This window comes from Rattus norvegicus, chromosome 8, assembly GCF_021556685.1.
Source record: "Rattus norvegicus strain SHRSP/BbbUtx chromosome 8, alternate assembly SHRSP_T2T, whole genome shotgun sequence".
Classification (NCBI taxonomy): Eukaryota; Metazoa; Chordata; class Mammalia; order Rodentia; family Muridae; genus Rattus; species Rattus norvegicus.
Genome location: NC_141541.1, coordinates 125,773,484 through 125,792,654, shown reverse-complemented (window position 1 = coordinate 125,792,654; position 19,171 = coordinate 125,773,484). Strand labels below are relative to the sequence as shown.

At 45.8% G+C, this 19,171-nt stretch overlaps 1 long non-coding RNA gene across 2 annotated transcripts; it reads right to left on the bottom strand.

Moving 5' to 3' along the window:
• Positions 1–8,371: 8,371 nt before the first annotated feature.
• Positions 8,372–12,448, bottom strand: LOC102547938 (uncharacterized). Of its 2 annotated transcripts, none has more exons than XR_015627431.1 (4): positions 12,113–12,448; positions 11,954–12,036; positions 11,254–11,352; positions 8,372–9,059 (listed from the first exon to the last, which is right to left on the bottom strand). It is a non-coding gene; the product is annotated as an uncharacterized LOC102547938 (long non-coding RNA). The 2 variants fall into 2 exon arrangements; XR_015627430.1 differs by having other exon boundaries at positions 12,117–12,448.
• Positions 12,449–19,171: the final 6,723 nt, after the last annotated feature.

The window sequence follows — 19,171 nt, the reverse complement described above, 5'->3', positions numbered from 1 at the left end:
TCAGTTCCTCTAGAAGAGAAGCAAGTTCTCTAAAGCACCAAGCAGTCTCTCCAGCCCCTTATTATAGGTCTTTTAAATTTACGCATTTTTTATTGACAAAGTTATATGTTTTATATACAAAATGTTTCAGAAGATATGAATACAATTTAGAACAGCTAGATGGACTTAACCCAGGAATTATCACACATGCTCACCATTCCTTGTTGTAAACGTACTTGACTCCATTTCCTTTGTTGTTTCCTTCCTTTCTTTCGAATGGGATCGCCAATAGTTACTCACCTTATAAAGCGGTGGATCTGAACTCCACAGGGCAGTCCAGGCTGGCCTTGAACTCATAGAGATGCACCTCTGGAGTCCTGGGATTAAAGGCATGTGCCACCAAACCTGACTCTTTTTTTTTTTTAAACTTTTACTCATATGTCTGTGTGTCTGTGTGTCTGTATGTGCTTGAGAGCAGAGGTCTGGTTTGGGAGCAGAGAACTGACCTTGGTTCCTCTGCCAGAGCGTCATTGTTCTTAGCCGCTGAGCTCTCTCTCCCTCCTGACGTCCTTAACAGTTCTCAAGGTTACAGTGATGGTAGCTTAGTGTGCTGGCTGTTATACAACAGAGATTTTAAATTTATTCTCTATAACTAAAGCTTTATAGTACTTGACTGATGGCTTCCTAGACCCTGCCACAGACTTTGGTGACCATCTTCCTCTAAGACGGCGGTTCTCAACCTGTGGGTCGCAACCCTTTCGTGGTCGAATGACTCTCACAGGAGTCACATGTCAGATATCTTACATATCAGACATTTACATTTCAACTCATAATAGCAGCAAAATTACAGTTATGGAATAGCAATGAAAATAATTGGGGGGGGGGTCACCACAACATGAGGATCTGCATTAAAGGGTCTCGGCATTAGGAAGGTTGAGATCCACTGCTCGATGAGGTCACTAGCTATTGGTAATCCCATTCGAAAGTAAGATCACGGGTGTTTGGCTTTCCCTGCCTGGCGTCTGTCACGAAACATACCGGTACAAATGGAGTCTCATTATTTTGGGGGCTGAAGATGTTCTGCTGTGGAAGCATACCACACCCCAGTCTCCTCCCGCTTGTTCTCTGGTGACCACGAAGGTTGACTCCAGTCTGGCCTGCTGTGAATTGTGTACAGTCAGCCCAGGGGTGCAGAGAACACTGCATTTTCTTCATTGCACACCCAGCAGCAGCTGCACTGTCAAAGAAGAGAGTAGTTTTAATGGGTCTGTTTTAAAGAAACCCTTCCGTGTTGTGGCGCCCGTGGCAATGCTAATTTACAGGAGTTCTGTCTTCTCTACCCCCTCTCTAGGGCTTGTGTCTTGTTCTTTTTAGTAAGAGCCATTCTAGCAAGTGTGGGGTGATGGGACTTTGTGGTTTTAATTGGCATTTCCCTGATGATTAATGAGGCTGAACACTCACTCATCTTCCTGTTGCCATCTGCACGGTGGCTTCCCTTCCTCCTCTTCTCCCCTCCCCTCCCGTTCCTCCTTCTCCTCTTCTCTCTTCCTCTTCTGCATCCCTTTTTTTTTTTTAAAGATTTATTTACTATATATAAGTACACTGTCGCTGTCTTCAGACACACCAGAAGAGGGCATCAGATCCCATTACAGATGGTTGTGAGCCACCATGTGGTTGCTGGGACTTGAACTCAGAACCTCTGGATGAGCAGTCAGTGCTCTTAGCCGCTGAGCCACCTCTCCAGGTCTCCTTCTTTTTTGAGAAACAACTATTCAGATATTTGATCCATTCTAATTAAATTATTTTCTTATCGTCGACTTGTTTGTGTCTTTATACATGTTGAATGTTAACCTTTTATGAGATGTATGGTTTGCAAAATTTCCCCCATTCCATATGTTGTCTCTTCTCTCGGGGATTATGTTCTTGGCCATGCAGAAGCTTTTCAGTTCAATGAGAGTTTGTCTAGTGACACTTTTGTGGTGGGAACTTTTATATGATATTCAAGAAGCCATTGCACACATCGGTATCAACAAGCTTTCCCCCGTTTTCTTCTAGTGGTTCTTTGGTTTGGGCTTTAGACCTTTAATCTATTCTGTATTGACTGTAATAAGCTTTGTAATAGGCTCTACAACCCAGTAGGCTTAGTTCTCTAGTTTTAAGTCAGGGTGTTGATGGTTCTCAATAAGTCAGGGCAGTCTCCACTGCAGTTGCATTGAAGTGGTAACTCACATTCGGGACATCTTAACTAATCTAAGACCATGGTATAGCTTTCCTTTTAGGTGGGGTTTTTCCGTCAATGGTTTTATTTTGTTTTACTTGTGTTCCTTTGAGACAAGGTTTCACTATGTAATCCTGACTGACCTGGAATTCACTGTACAGAGCAGGCTAGCCTTGAGTTCACAGCGTTCCTCCTGCCTCTGCCTCTCCGGTGCTGGGATTGAAGTCTTTTGCAGACGACATTTTAAGTATTTAAGTAGCTACAGGTCTGTTTAAAGCCCTACACTGAAAATCACTATTTCAGGACAGCCGGGCATGGTGGTACCCACCTGTAATCCAGCGCATTGGGGAAGCAGAGGCAGGCAGGCCAGCAATTCAAGGTTACTCTTGGCTACCGAGGGAGTTCAAGGTCAGTTTGGGAAACAGGAGACCTGGACTCTAAACGAAACAGGCTGAAACACAACAAAACGTGGACAGCTTGTTTAGTGGCGAAAACCAAGTAATGGGGGGACCCACACGGGATGTGAAGATAGGCTGGTTTGGTATAAAACAAAACGAAACAAAGCCTTCCAAACAAACAAACCACCACCACCAACAATATCCCCTGAAGTATTTTTATCTTTTGGAAGTAAAACATCAATCTTTTTTTTTTTTAACTTGAAATATTCTCAAAGATAAAATGCTCTGTTTTTTTTTTTTTTTTTTTTTTGTTTTGTTTTTAAATGTTTTTCTCTTTCACTGAATACTCAGGATCTTGGATTTATTTTCTGGACACACAAAGGTCAGCATGGTAGTTGTCATGGAGCGAATGATATTAGAAGAAATTTCAAGTTCATATGAAGGGCTCATGGCCAAAAAAACGGGGGGGGGGGGTTGCCTAAAAAGAGCCGTGGGTTTCCGAAGAAAAGTGAGAAGAAAACCATTAAGTCCAACTAGATACTGAAGCCACTTGGGGAAGAAAATGAGCGAAGTGTTATAAGCTACTCTGGTGTTTCTGAGGTTGGCCTGTGAACCGCCATTCAGCTACAGATGCCTGCAGACGTGATCAACTGTCAGGATTTAAAGTTTTCGAGCACGCGAAGTTGCCTGGTACATTTGGATAACTTAGCACACGGTTCCAGTGAGTCTGCTGGGGATGGGTCTGCCTCGCTACGGTGTGCGGACAGAGCATGCGCAAGACCAGGATTCCCTTTATGTTTTCTCAGGAACGGTGCGCAGGAGCTGAAAGACCTTGTCTCCGAGCTTGCATTTTGTCACCAGTGGGCAGGGAAAGCTCCAATGACTTACAGGCTTGGCCACCCGGGTAAGTGTTCTCTCTTTTCTCCTCCCTTCTCTATGACAGCAGCGAGTTAGGGAGGGGAACTATATAGACTTATCCCAGAACATTCCATTTTCTGAGATGAAAACTTTACTCGTATATTTTTGGTTGTGAGCCTAGACTTTAATGGCTGAGCTATCTCTCCAGCCCGATGGAAACTTTGCTAACGAGACCAGAACATTAATATTAGAATCAGTGGGCCTAAAGATAAGAAAGCTAATTTGAATCCAAGTTCCCCCTAGATTTCTGCTTTTAGTCATGATGGTTTAAGATTCCTGAGCCTTTACTTACTTACTCATTTACAAAACTGAGATCATAAACGACACCTGACAGAATGGTTTTCAGAAGTAAGAGAACAGATATTTTCAAGCATCATACTGGGTTTCCATTTATCCTGGAAATTATATATATAAATGATGTGTATGGGTGTTTTGCCTGCATATACATCTGACTGCCCTTTGTGTGTCTGGTGCTCTGGGAAGTCGGAATTGGGTGTCAGATCCCCTGGGATGGGAGGTAAGATGGTTGTGAGCTACCATGTAGGTGCCGGGTTCTAGCGCCAACCCTCTGTAAGAGTGTGCTCTTAGCTGAGTCTTCTCTCCGGACTCCTGAGGAGAATGAATGTGTAAGTTGTTAGTGAAAGGACACGATCAGCCTTACGTCTCAGAATGTGTATGGACACGGGACTGAGGGGCAGCATATTCAAAGCAGGAAGGCAGGTAGAAAATTTGCAAGAATATAGTCTCTGAATGTCCAGGAAACAAAACAGAAGGGGGAAGGGACAGGACTGGATGCGGTCAAGTGGTAGGAGATAAGACTCGAATCTCCTTCATCTTTAAGCACTTCATAGCTCAAATACTACAAACATAGCAGTGGCCATTAAGAAAACATTTTTTGGGGTGTGTGGTGATGCACGATTTTTTTTTTTTTGGTTCTTTTTTTCGGAGCTGGGGACCGAACCCAGGGCCTTGCGCTTCCTAGGTAAGTGCTCTACCACTGAGCTAAATCCCCAGCCCCGTGATGCACAATTTTAATCCTGGCACTCGCTTTAAACCCAGAGGCAGAGGCAGGCGGATCTCTGTGAGTTTGAGGCCAGCCTGGTCTGCAAAGCAAGTTCCAGGACAGCGAAGGCTACACAGAGAAACTCTGTCTCAAACAAACAAATAAACCAAATGAAAAAACCAAAATAATAAAAATAAATGAGGAAAGAAAAAAGTACTTTTTGACATAGGATTGACTCCCATTAACTCATAGTTCTGACACCTTTTCCTTTTATTTCTTGTTACAATTTTCTCCTTTAGCTTTAAATCCCATTTATTTAGCCTGGGGTGGGGTGCACACACCTAGAGTCACGTATGAACCGCAGAGGACAGCTGGCAGGGTCGAGTTCTATCTGTCCACCCCTGTGGCTCCTGGGGGTTGAACTGCGGTTGACAGAGTCAGAAGCAAGCGGTTTGGCCTCTGAGCCACCCCTCTGCTTCTCCATTTGTTCTTTCAATAACCAGCTCGAAGTGCTGGGAATGATCTCCCCGAGGAAGAAAGGGCATCATAGGAAGAAGCAGTGTCAAGAGCCGGGGTGGTGGTGCAGGGCTTTAATCCCAGTACTCGGGAGACAGAGGCAGGAGGATCTCTGTGGGTTTGAGGTCAGCCTGGTGAACAAAGTGAGTCCAGTACAGCCAGGGCTACGCAGAGAAACCCTGTCTCAAAAAACAAACAACAACAACAAAACGTGGTCAAGTCTTCAGGTGGGCCTAGGCATAGTTTGAAGACTTTCCGTCCCTCTCATCCTCAGGACAGACAAATGCATTCTGTGGCCTGAAGCACTGAGGATTAAGAGGGGACTGGTGATACATACCTGTGACTTCCCAGGGGTAGAGGGCATCGGCCAAGAAAGCCCATGTTGGATGAGATTGGAGATAGAAAAGCAAAGACTATTCACTTGTCCTTTACGGTGCCTCAGGAGCCCCTGTCTGCTCCCTGGAGCCTGCTGGGGAAGCCTAGTGTATCAGCGATATGACCACAAGGATGCTCTAGTGTTCTTGCACCACTTTCCAGCATCAGGTGGTCTTAGGGCCCCAAAGCACAGCCCAGGTTTCAATGTCTCAGAGCAAGCAGTAGGCAGTTTCAGGTTTAAGTAAAGAGGGCACTGTATGGTCCTTGATGGGAATGACATGGTGGAATGGAAGAAAGCAGCACTAGCCTGTCAGTAATCTGTGAATGAAGACTGGATGGGAGCAGGGCATCTGGACGAGCAACGTGTATGTCTCAGTGAGGCTTCCATTGCGTGGAGGGACATCATGACCAAGGTAACTCTTATAAAGGAAAGCATTTAACTGGGACTGGCTTAGAGGATCAGAGGTTCCGTCCATTGTCATCTCGATGGGAAGCGTGGTAATGTGCAGGCAGACATGGTGCTGGAGGAGCCGAGGGTTCTACATCTTGATCGGAAGGCAGCCAAGAGGAGACTGTCTTCTGCAGGTGGCCAGGAGGAAGGTCTGAATCATGTTGGCCAGACTAGAGCGTATGTATGCGATTTCAAAGTCTTGCCTTCACAGTGACACAATTCCTCTTACAAGGCTACATCTCTGCCAATAAGGCCACACCTCCTAGTAGTGCCACTTCCCATGGGCCAAGCATGATCAAGCCACAACACTGCAGAATACTCACAGAAAACAACATGCTATTCTGAGTTTTGTGGAATATGGCTCCAGACTTCTGAAGCAACTCTGGGGAAAAGCTTACACTGAAATCATCCCGATGAATTCTTTGCTACTCAGTAGAGAAGGAGTTCTCAATATAAATTGAGCTTTATGAAAAAAACAAAACAAAACAAAACAAAAACAAAGGAAAAGAAACTAATTCCCATGCTGTCATCTGGGATCGAAGGTTCTCCATGCAGATAAACTTTTAGGCATTAGAATAAGCAGAGCCAGTGTTGGTTCTGAGTCGCTGCCTGAATTCTGCAATGTAAGGGTGAAACACAGGAAATACAAGTTCATACTGAGAGTGCAGTTTTCAAAAGGGCACTGGCAACAATGCCAACCAGATGAGGAGAGACTAATATAAGAAATGTACAGGATCGGGGTCCCACGGTCCCCAGCACTTACTCTCTGTTCTGACGTCTCAAAAGCCAGAGCTCAGATGCAACTGTATTTATCATTTATAAGGGAGAAAATAGAGGCCCAGAGAAGTAACTTCCCCAAGCACAGCCAGCAGGCAGTTTGGTTTTGATCTGTGGTCGCCTGTCTTATTTGGCCACCTGTCAGATTCTGAAGTATAGTCTCTCTCTCTCTCTCTCTCTCTCTCTCTCTCTCTCTCTCTCTCTCTGTGTGTGTGTGTGTGTGTGTGTGTGTTCACATATGTGCCTGTGCGTGCATGCACAAAGGCAAGAGGGCAAGTTTAGCTGTCATTCTGCAAGAGCCACCCACCTTCTTTTTTGAGACAAGTTCTTGATAGGACCTAGGACTCTGATTAGGCAAGGCTGATTGGCCAGAGAGCCTAGCCCCACGGTCTGGCTCTCTAGTTCTGGAATCCACAGCACCTGACTTTTACATTATATTCAAAGGATCCACCTCAGGTCTAAACATTTGCAAGGCAAGTGTTTTCCCACCTGAGCGATCAGCCCACTTCGCAGTCAGAACCATTCGGAAAGGGAAGAGGGCTGCCTCAGAGCGAGGGTTTCACTGGAGTGGTTGGGGTGTGTGCAAAGAACGGTGTGGAGCTGTTTCAGGATCTGACAGGGCAAAACACCCTGAGTGTCTGATTCTGAACTTCCAAAGTTGCATTCCATCTGTAAGTTTATATATACTCGATGTATGTAATTTAGAGTGGCTCTCCCTTCCTATTCAGGTTAGTGGCATGTGAAGCTTCCCCAAATTAGAACATTTAAAAACTTCGGAGTTATCCTTGATTACAAAGCAACTGTGAGGCTAGCCTGGGATACATGAGACCTTTTCTCAAAAGTCCCATTATGAAACGTCAGCTGCTAATAAGTGAAAATGTTGTATGTGCCTGCAGGTCTGAGCTCTCCTCTCACATTCTGTTTCTCTTTGATGCCTGATCATGTATGACTTTAGCTCCTTGTCAACTCTACATGTTTAATTCCATGGGCTGGGCTTTCTGGGTGCTTAAGGATTGGTGTTTCAAACCACATCTTGGTTGGTGTTCTCACGCATCTCCCTTTGTCTGTGGTTGCTCTGAACAGACGCTTTAGGGCTTCAGATAATCGGCCTGTTGCACTCCATTCATGGTAGCCATGCCATTATAGGTTCCCGAGGACATTGCTTAGGGATGCCTAGCCATCTTCCCAGCGACGCCATGTGGGCATCGCTGACTGGGCATAATCCACCTCGCTTAACACACACACTGGCTTAACGGACACTGGCCCTTCCAGTGCTGCTGTGTGGAGTCGAGGAAGACTGCACTGTGCTGGGGTGAACTTTTGTTCCAGGGGGGACAGATGGGAACGTGTTGCCTTCTGCAATACCATTTTGGCTGTTGAGGCACCGGCTCCCTGTGCATGGTTTGCTTATCTTGTTCTTGTGCAGTCTAGAGTTGCAAATACCAACGCCAGCGTCAATTTAGGACTGACTCTCCCAAGTCCTCACATAAGATGACAAATTCTCCCCTCCGTTTTTGTTTATATCATAGTCGGGGCACCACGTTGATGTCACCCATGTGCAGGTAAGTCAGATTATGTAACTCTCATTTAGAGGAAAGAGGGCTGACACACCTGTCTGTCCTAAACATGGAGGCTTGAGCTCTCTAGGGCTTTCATTTTGTTCTGAGTTCCTATAACCCACTGAACCTAAATATGAAACCAAACTGAAACTTCTCGATTTTGAAATCAAAGGCTTCTTTGAATCTCAATTCTAGTTTAGTAAAAAGAATACATGACACTTCACAAAAGTCGGTGGGAGGTAGGTTTCTGTGGGGGGCAGTGTGAAGCAAAAGCCAGATTTAGGAGAAATCAGGAGAACAGTAAAATCTAATTTTCAATTTCTTTTCAGAGACTTTACATTTACTGGGCAAATTCTTCTCTTTGGCCATCATCTTGAGGCAGCATCCTGTCAGAGTCCCTGCCTGTCTCCCAGCTGCTGGGGCTGCGGAGGGACGCAACCCTCCTGGCTTCATGTGAGCAGAGATTAAATGCAGGACAGGTGGTGGATACTCAAGGACCCCTCTCTACTCGACTGTTTCCTTGAACCCTCCTGCTCCTGGTTTTTTTTTTGTTTTTTTTGTTTTTTTTTTTGTTTTTTTTTTGAGGACTCCACACTGCGCTGGCCCCCCACAGCATCTACTCAGCCCTGACTGCCCCATCTTCTGTTCTTGAGTCTCCCTTTTCACCTCAGGGTCTTCCAACCCTACGCTGCACATCTGAAAAATCACGCGCCTGGAGGTACTATATGAGGCACATCATGGTGGTGGTGGTTCACACGTGTAAACCCAGCACTTGGGAGGTGGAAAGAGGAGGCATCCTTGGCTGCATGGTCTATCCTAGGCTACTTCAGATTATATCCTCAGGCTCAGTTTCAAAGGCCCTCTCCTGTCAAAAGAGAAAGAAAACGTTTTGTGACAAAAGAAGCCAAAGCACAGTACCTAGAATATTTCTTCTAAGTCTATAAATTAGTGAAAACATGTGTTCAGGATAGGTGAATAGACATGAAAAATCAGAGTATCACATAGAGGGTGATCACGTATGTAGCATTACTGCAATGCCCAGACTGTCCTGAAACTCACAGAGATCCAGTTGCTTTGCCTCCGGATTGCTGGACTAAAGTATGTGTCTGGGTTAACTTGTTTTTTCATGATATCAACAGTCTCGGTTGTTGCTATGTGGTGGTTTCAGATCTACAGGTATGTCTCCAACACTGCAGCGTGTGGTTGCTGCTCAGATGACTGCAGTCATGAGGGCAAGGCCACCAAACTGATGCGGTTCACACTCTACTCTGTGCTTTCCTGGGAGGTCTATTTGTTTCTTATGGTAAGTCTGTCTGGATACTTGTAACCTTCCTCGGAGCAATCCAGCAGACGGTCTTTGAAGCAGGGTATGAGCCAGTTAGTTTGCCTTGACTCATGAGAAAGGTAACAAATTTGACCGAGACTGTCGGTGCAACAGTAGCATTTGCTCATTAGAAAACACCCAGAACTGGACAGTTAGCTAACTGGACATGAGAAAGGTAACAAATTTGACCGAGACTGTCGGTGCAACAGTAGCATTTGCTCATTAGAAAACACCCAGAACTGGACAGTTAGCTAACTTGTAAGTAGTGTTTACTGAAAGGATGCTGTGTTTCCGCTTTATGTTGAATACTATTTTCGGGTATTGTGAGTCACCCTGTGAGTGATGGTTGTTTACTGCCATCGCAAAGTAATATTCCAGTGAGATCGCAGGAATTGTTTACTGGCTGCTAAGAAAGTTTTACTGTAAAATTTTAATGGCTGTTCAAGTTTAATGGCCCATTAGAGACTTTGAATTTTTAAATATTACAAATCTAGTTTGTGTACCAAACAAGCATTTTATTTAAGTATTTGAAAGGCTAGAAAGCAATAAATACATTATGATCAGAAAAACTGAAAATGCTCTTCCACAGGTCCTGAGTTCAAATCCCAGCAACCACATGGTGGCTCACAACCATCTGTAATAGGGATCTGATGCCCTCTTCTGGTGTGTCTGAAGACAGCTACAGTGTACTTATATATAATAAATAAATAAATAAATATATATATATTTTAAATATGAAGTTACTAAATAGAAAAGTGAAAGAAAATTAGTAGGACCACTGAAAACCAGGGACAGCAATATAAGGAATAAATCTGACTTCACACATTCTAGGAAGCGGAGTAAAAGGTGGATCCAGTTCCTCCTTCCTAAAATTAATGAATTCCTTTTAAGAACTAAGAATCAACCCGGCCTGGTGGCTCATGCCAGCAGTAATCCCAGCCCATGGGAGGCAGAAGCAGGCGGATCCTTGCGAGTTCCAAGACAACTAGAGGTAATGTACTGAGACCTTGGGTTAAAACAAAACCAAAGGCAAAGTCCGAGAAATAGCATGCGGCTCAGCTGTCAACCTAGTTTCAGCTATGTAATTTATAGTTAACTAATCAATTCCATTTGAGTTACAGAGACCTAAACTTACCGAAACTGACCGACATCCCTAGACCTACTGTTATTACCACTATAATTATTATTATCTTTTTAAATTTTTAGACAAGGTCTTAAAATATGGTTTAGGCTGGCCTTGAACTGATGCTGTAGCCCAAGCAAGACCTGAACTTGGGATCCCTCTGTCCTACCCTCCTGAGCAGCTGGGTTTCCAGGCCTGGACAACAGGACCTATCTGTAATTTGAAATTTAAAAAGCAGAACCTATCTCAAATAAGATAGGATTATCGTCTAGAAGAAAGCATGGATAGAACTGTTTGTGTTTTGTTGTTTTTGAATAGAAACTTTTTACATAAGAATTCTGCCAAACAGAGTAAGAAAATTTCCGAGGCCTTTGACAATCACTTAGAAGCTTCACGGTGAGCCGTAAAGCAGGTGAGCCGTAGAGCAAGCAAGCCGAGCCGTAGAGCAGCCTAGCCGTAGAACAGCTGAGCCGTAGAGCAGCCTAGCCGTAGAGCAGCCGGGCCAAGCCGTAGAGCAGGCGAGCCGTAAAGCAAAGCAGGCGAGCCGTAGAGCAGGTGAATTAATGGAACCATGTTGGAGTGAAACAACATGGGAGGCACTAAACCCATTACCTGAGACTAATTCAGTTTCCATCGTCATCATTCATCATCACTGCGCAATGGTGAAGAAGTCATGAAGAGTATCTGACCCGTGAATTGACCCGAAGATGCCTGTTTATACAAACAATACATTGCCCGAATACGGGTGATACCAATAGCAAAACATGGTCCATGAGGGAGGACACTAGTCAACTAGATTGGTCTTGGACAAGTTATCAATTAAATTCGTCAACACCACTGCATTGAGATCCTGTCTTCCCAGTTTTGCCACGCTGACAGTCAAAGGTAACTATGACATAAAGTAACACCCGAGCCTATGCTGTCTAAGCAGAGAGCCCAGGATGCAAGGCGTGCCAAACCAGGTTTGCAAATACGAGCAAGCCGAGTCCCCTTGTGGCCAGGCTTAGTTTCTAGTTGCCCCACAAGAGGCGTGGCAGAGTAGACCAAGAGCAGCCGTGTCGACTCAAAGTGTGCAAGGCCAGCACAAGCAGGGACTGGTCAGTGATACAGAAAACACTCTTCATTTTTGTCTCTTTGGCCCAGACAGCTGCATCTAGTCTCTCTTGTTTGGGAACCATATATTTGGTAGTGAAGCAAAGAGAAAGACCTGACACCCACAAAACAGAAGCTGTGGTTCATGGTCCAAGAACGTCAGCTGGAAATGAACACTCAGGCCCCACAGATCAGAGATTGAGAACTACCGGTTTCTAACCTGTCCTTTATGTGCACCCCTCAGCGTTTGCTAGAAGAACACAACCATGGAACTTCCGTTTTCTTCATGTGTATTGCTTAGCGCTAGAACAGAATAGGACCACGGGGTGAGCGTATATTACAAACGGGGTGTGGAGGGGGTAAGATTAGATTGACTTACATACATCCTGCTAAGTAGTCCAGCAGGAGCTGTCTGCATGCTGAAAGGCTGAGAGCCTGAGAGCAGCTGAGCACGCCAAGCAGAGTCAGCTCAGCACCAAAGGCCTGGGGAATTTCTCTGCAGTAAAACTATTTGGGTTCCTTCCCATCTAAAATGGTTTGTGCTCCCAGACGAAAGTCACACACACAGCCTTTGCATTTTAATATGCCTTAGGCAGCACAGTAGCTAAGCGACTGCCTACCCTCCTACCATGCTGTTAAAATCCACTTTCCTACCAATAACTCGGAGTTACTACTTAACTAATTTCTATGTTCCGCCTGGGCTGCTCTTAAGTGAGCCGTAAAGCAGGTGAGCCAGCCGTAAAGCAGGTAAGCCGTAAAGCAGGTGAGCCGCATTTTTTTATGCTCAGCTATCCTTCTCCCTCTTGCGGGTTCTTTCTCTTCCAAGGTGGCTCCTTCCTGCTTGCCCTCCTCGTGGTTTCCCCTCTCCAAGCCCACGAAAAACTCAACCTTGCCTATGTCTCTTCTCCCTAGCTATTGGCTGCTGGCATTTTTATTCACTAATCAGAATTAACTTGGGGGCTGCTGGGTCCCAGAGTCTACTTGCAGACTCCAGATCTTGAAGGCCAACACTTAGCATGACAATAAACAGTAAAAGACAAAACTTCAACAGAGAGTACCCACTCCTCAGAAGGCCTAAGAGGCTGGAGTTGGTGCCAGCAGGCCACCGCAGGAACAACTGCCGTGGACGCAGAAGCTCAGGAAGAAGCAGAGGCCGGTAGGCTTATATGACTGCTTTTCTTGGCCCTCTTTATAGCTGAGCCAGCCGTTGGAATGTGCCACACACTAGGAGGATGTGTGTTCTTCTCAATTAGTCCTCTCTGGAGACAGCCTCTCAGGAGCCCAGAAGCATCTCTCTCAGGAGATCCTTAGTCCTGTCAAGTTATAGTCAGAGGCAATCATAGCACTAGGTAACTCTCATGCATGCTAAAATTTGAGAGGTGTCTGTGAATTCCCCGCAAGCTGAGAGGTGTCTGTGAATTCCCCGCAAGCACATTTGCCACTCTCAGCAGAAAGATCTTTATGAACCCGTATCAGATCCTTAGCTCTTAAGGTAGCGACTACGGGACACATGAGGCTGTTGAGCACCTTAAATGTGGTAGGGCCAAGATGTGCTCAAAGTGCCCAAGGACAAGCGCGCACTCAGGTTCATCAGGAAGAGTGTGGGCATGCGCATCTGCGCCAAGAGAAAGTGGGAGGAGCTGAGCAATGTGCTGGCCGCCTTGAGGAAGGGTTGATGAACCCTCCCCCAATAAAAGATCGTTCCTACAAAAAAAAAAAAAAAAAAAAGACGTGCTTGGGTTTGACACACTCAGTCTTATTACCCTTGCTCCTTGGGGTGGTTCTTAGGGATAGGGAATAAGAAAGTCCACGATCAACAACACAAACTCCAGGAGCCAGTGAGAAGAGGCTCTGGGTGTGCCTTTATACCCCCCACCCGTGCCCCATTGGTCCGTGATTGCTTGTTCCATGTAGTTGGCACTATCTGATTGGCTGGCCTCTTCACACCCTCTGTCGTCATTTGTCTCCAGGTGTCAAGCAGGTTTGAGGATTAGTAAATGCAGAAGCAATTGCTAAGCATGTGTGGGTCACTGCGGGTGCCAGTCAGGATATGCTGACTCATTCTTCCTATACAGGCCTTAGTATTATGATGATTATGTTGATGACCATGATGATGATGATTTTTTTTGAGACAGGGTTTCTCTGTGTAGGTAGAATGATTTCCACATTTTATAGACCAGGCTGGCCTCAAACTGACAGAGACCCCCAGAGTGCTGGGATTAAAAGTGTATGCCACCACTACCCAGCCTCACTCAGGTTTTAAAGATATAAGAAAGAAATGTTAGGTCTGGAAAGACGGCTCAACAGTTAGAGTGCGGGCTGCTTTTTGCAGAGGACTTGAGATCAAATCCTAGTACCACGTCAGGTGGCTCAAACTACCCATAACTCCAGCTCCCGGGGATCTGATGCCCTCTTCTGGCGTCTGTGGGAACTCCACTTAAGAGTACACGGCATGGCACATCAAACCATTTCCAGAAGAAGGGCATGTGAAGAACAGTGTGCCTTGTAACAGCTTCTCTGTTTGTTATATGTTAAACCATGTAATATACTGAAGTAGGGAGAATGCATTTTGCGGCTTGTATGTGTACGTGGTGTTTATGTGTGTGCACTCGGAGGTCAGAGGCCAACTCTGAGCATCGGTGTCCACTGCTCTCCACTTACTTCTTGAGAACCTAGAACCCAGCAGCCTGGCTGAGGATTGAACTTGGGTCCTTACGATTGTATCATGAATACATTGCTGACTGAGTCATCCTCCCAGACCCTCCGTTTCTGTTTTCAATAGGAAACAGCATTTATGCAGACACATAGATTATAGGATATTTATATCATACACACAGCACCTCCTCACTAACCTTAAAGGATGATCGTGTCCCTAGTTTGGGTCTTGGCTCTAGCTTATTTGAAACAGTAGCAAGAATAATGGAAAATGGTGTTTGTTTTGTGTTTAGCATTTTGTGTGGATGGTTTGATTTAATTCCTGCAGCGACTATGGGAATTCTATACTATTAGGGAAACAGAGTCCCAGAGAGTTTAAATTGGTTGATACTGTGTGGTATGTGACAGACAGAATTCAACTCAGGGCCAGCTGAGGTCAAGAAATAGCCGTAATACTTTCTCTTGCCTACGAATGTACTGGAAAAAAAAAGTCAGTTTTTAATGGCATTTCTGTATAACTGAATTCTGTCCAAGTGTGTATCCAGTGAAAATGTAATGATAAAACAGCCCCGCAGGTAACATCCAGACCCACGAGTCTTCTGAGGAAGGCCATTGTCTTTGAAAACACATCAACCGGTAACTTCACAGCTACCGATAACAAGTCGGTCACTTGGCCAGGAAAACAGTCCAAACCCGATGGATAGCAAGCAAATCAAACCAAAGCAAGGGCCTGGACAGGTGGCTCATTGGCCAGCAGTGGACACTGCCTTTATGGGGGACCCAACCTCGAAGGCCCCCATTTGGTCCTAGAGGGCATCTCAAGTCATGTGCACACACCCATAAATACAATAAAATGTTAAAAATGACACAAAACAAGAAAAAGCAGCATCTTCATAATTCTATGACGTAACAGTGTGCTATGTCCAACTAGCTTGAATGTCTGGACCAGCCTATGTCAGGTGTAGGCTGTGAGTTCGAGGGGGGCTCCTTTGAGACAATTAATTCTTTTTTTGTGTGTGTGTTTGTTTGAGACAGGGTCCTGGAACTCACTCTGTAGACCGGGCTACCCCAAACTCAGAGATCCACCTGCCTCTGCCTCCTAAGTGCTGCGATCAAGGAGTCCAGCCACCACTGCCTGCCTGTATGTCTTAATTCAGTTAGGTTCACAGTAAGCACCAGAGTGACGCTCAGTTGGTTACTAAAACGTTTGGCTAATTGTACTAACAAAAACCAATCCTCTGTGGCTCTGCCACCTGCGGCATACCTGAGCTGACCCCTGACACAAAGACTGGGGAACAGTTCCTGTGGCTTTTGGAGTTGAGTCTCCTCTCAGTTTTAGAGTCCGCCGACCTCTCCCGTCAATGGCGTTGCCAAGCACACCTACACGGGGACATCAGACGTCATCCATAGATGCTTCTGGGCGGTGTCTGTCTTACAGGGCTCCTTCCAGTCACAAAATTCTCACGGTCTGACTTCATAAACAACACATTTAAAACTGCAGGGAAGTTCATAGAGACCCTTCAATCAGGCAGGCACGGAGGCAGGAAACAACAGCTGCTTGCACGGAGAGCATTTTCACCTTCAGGTGACGCCATGGAGGAGCTGCCCATGGACCTTTATGAGGTCTTTAATTCAACTCTTTAGGCAAGCCAGATTTTGGTTAAGAGCTCCAGAACCTGAGTGTGCCACCTCTCTGTCTTGGTAGTTTACACGAAACCTCATCTGACAGAAATGAAAAGACGCCCATGTCTAATGATAGTTCTTACTACTGAGGACACACCAGCTTGGAAGGTTCAGGAAGGAGAGAGCACAAAGCCTTCCTCTTGGTAGCAGACATGAAGGGGAGTATGGCGCCCCAGCCCCAAGTCTAGCCAGCAGTCAGAGGCGTCCGCGCAGCTTGTACCTCCAAATTAAAAGCATCAGTTCAGCTTGCCCGTGATGCGGCCATCACATTTCACTACGTTAAATGCGTGCTAAGTGCGAGCGGTAATGAGGCCTGACAGGGCTGTTGTCACCACGGAACTGTCGAGTCCGAGCTGTTTTCTTAACCCCAGGATGGCGTCTGTTATGAGTCCTCATTCTGGTTTACGTTTACTGAGGTGACACAAAGATAATAATAACAGGCAATACAAAGCAGGGGCAGCAAACGCGAATTTCGCTGTGGATGTGCAGCGGAGAGACCCCAAGGGGATCCCCGACAGCTCCCCAGTCCCCGTTGTACACTCTTATGTGCGTTGTCTTCCTTGAGGGTATGCACGTGACTTGTGACTTGCATCCACCCAACACAGTATGCCGAAAGTGACGGGACACCACTCATTCCTCAGTCAGGCTGCCTTAGGGAGCAGGAGTGACAGGCGTCCTCACAGTGGTGATACTGTCACACAAGACCCCTTCTTAGCACTGGTGCTCCCTGCTTGTTGAATCCCTATGACAAGATGGGCCAGGTAAGGAGTGTCCTGCATCATCTCCCAGGGATCTATCTCCCAGGGGAACAGAGACACAGGCTCGTACAGTGAAGATCTGCTCTCTTAACACACCCCCTCTTAACACACCCCCTCTTAACACACCCCCTCTTAACACACCCCCTTTTAACACACCCCCTCTTAACACACCCCAGAAGGGGTTTCTTCCTTTCCCAGGTCACTCCCCAGACCCATAGCATTTTTTCCAAGATAAATGACTTGTCTTTTTCTCAGGGTCCGCATCTGGATGAAACCAGCCAATGGGATAAGACATATTGGATGGGAACACATGAGAAACTAACCAAGGACAGAAACAATCACAGAGATTCACCCTTTAATTTTTAAAAATTAAAATGTATTTCAAATGTGCGTGTGTGTGTGTGTCTGTGTGTGTGTGTGTCTGTGTGTGTGTGTGTGTGTGCACGTGGGTGTCCACAGGGGACCAGAAGAGGGTATTGGATCTCCTGAAGCTGCAGTTACAGGCGCGGTAGTGAGGGCTGAGAATCAAACTCCAGTCCCCTGCAAGGTCAGCAAGTGGTCCTAAGCCCTGAGCCATCTCTCCAGCTCTGGACCCACAAATCTGAACCAGGGTCAGGTACTTGGGCACAGCAATGAGAAAGTAATGAACACATCTATCTATACCCCTAAGAACAGCTCCGACTGTGTGATTCGTGTTTGTCCTGTCTGCAGGCAGCGTGTGACAAAGGCTTTAGGAAACCCTGGGATGCAAACCACCCAATGCCTGATGAGAGGCTGCATAAGAGTGGAAACATTCAGTTTGGCTTGGGGCGTGAGGTCACACACAATCTGTCGTGGCAGGGAGTGTGGCAGAATTCACACCTGCAGGAATGTGCCTGCACAGGGCACAACTCCAGCTTCTACCTGGGGTGATTCAAAATAGCCTAGAAGTCCAGCCTCAGAGTCTCTGGTGCCCTCTTCTGGCATCTGAGGGCACGTGTATGCACACACACACACACACACACACACACACACACACACACACACACAAACACACCTACCTCTAAAAGCATGTATACTTCATAAAAAATGGTACTTAACAAAACTCAATTAAACATGTTTGAAGTGTAATTTAATAATTTAATAATGTGTTTTGAATGTATCTCTATGGATACCACACCTCATTTGCATACCACACCCAATTTGCATACCATACTCCATTTGCATACCATACTCCATTTGCATACCATACCCCATTTGCATACCATACTCCATTTGCATACCATACCCCATTTGGTTCTTATTACTGCCTTGCAAGGTGTTATGAACTATTTTTTCTTTTTCTTAAAAATATATTTTTTCACACAATATATTCTTTTTTCTTTCTTTTTTATTGGATATTTTTTATTTATATTTCAAGTGTTATTCCCTTTCCTGGTTTCCCATCGATAAACCCCCATCCCATCCCTCTCCCCCTTCTTCTATAAGGATGTTTCCCTTCCCCAACCACCCCCCTTCCCCATTCAAAATAGTCTGGTCATAGTTTCCTCTCCCCCCAGTTTTCCTCTCTCTAGTTTCCTGGAGTTTGATCCTCAGATCCTTCCCACCTCACTGTCCATCCAAATCCACACCTCTTTATTCTCTCTCATTATAAAACAAAAAGGCATTTGTTGTAATACCCAGTTGATCTACTCAGTTGATCCAGAGTGGTGGCGGTGTGTCCCTTGCTACCCACCCCAATGTTCTGGTTCACCAACCACACACACACACACACACACACACGCACACACACACACACACACACACACACCAGCTTTTATATTTTTATATGCCTCAAACAGCTCAATGGCTGGGCCACTTCCTAACCTCTGCATGACTAATCCACTCCCCTTCCAACATTCCTGAGTTACTCCTTACTAAAATCTCTTTGCTGCCCTAGACCAGGCCATGCAGCCCCGATGGGCCACGGTCCTGCGACTCCTATGTGACTGCTATGCTGTCTGTCCCCCACCCTGTGACTCCTATGTGACTGCTATGCTCTGTCCCCCACCCTGCGACTCCTATGTGACTGCTATGCTCTCTGTCCCCCACCCTGCGACTCCTATGTGACTGCTATGCTGTTTGTCCCCCACCTGTCAAGCATGGTGTCTCTCCTCTCCTTCTCCTGGCATGGCACATCTCTCTCTTTTCCTCCTCCCCTGACCCAGGAATCCTAAAAGTCCCGCCTGTCTAGCCATTGACTGACAGAAATCTCATAAAATCACAAAGCTGGAAACCATGGTATATAAACAAAAGAACTGCAAGGTTAAAAAGTAAAAAGCCCAGACAAAGTTTTATGAGACAAAAACCCTTCCAAAAACACC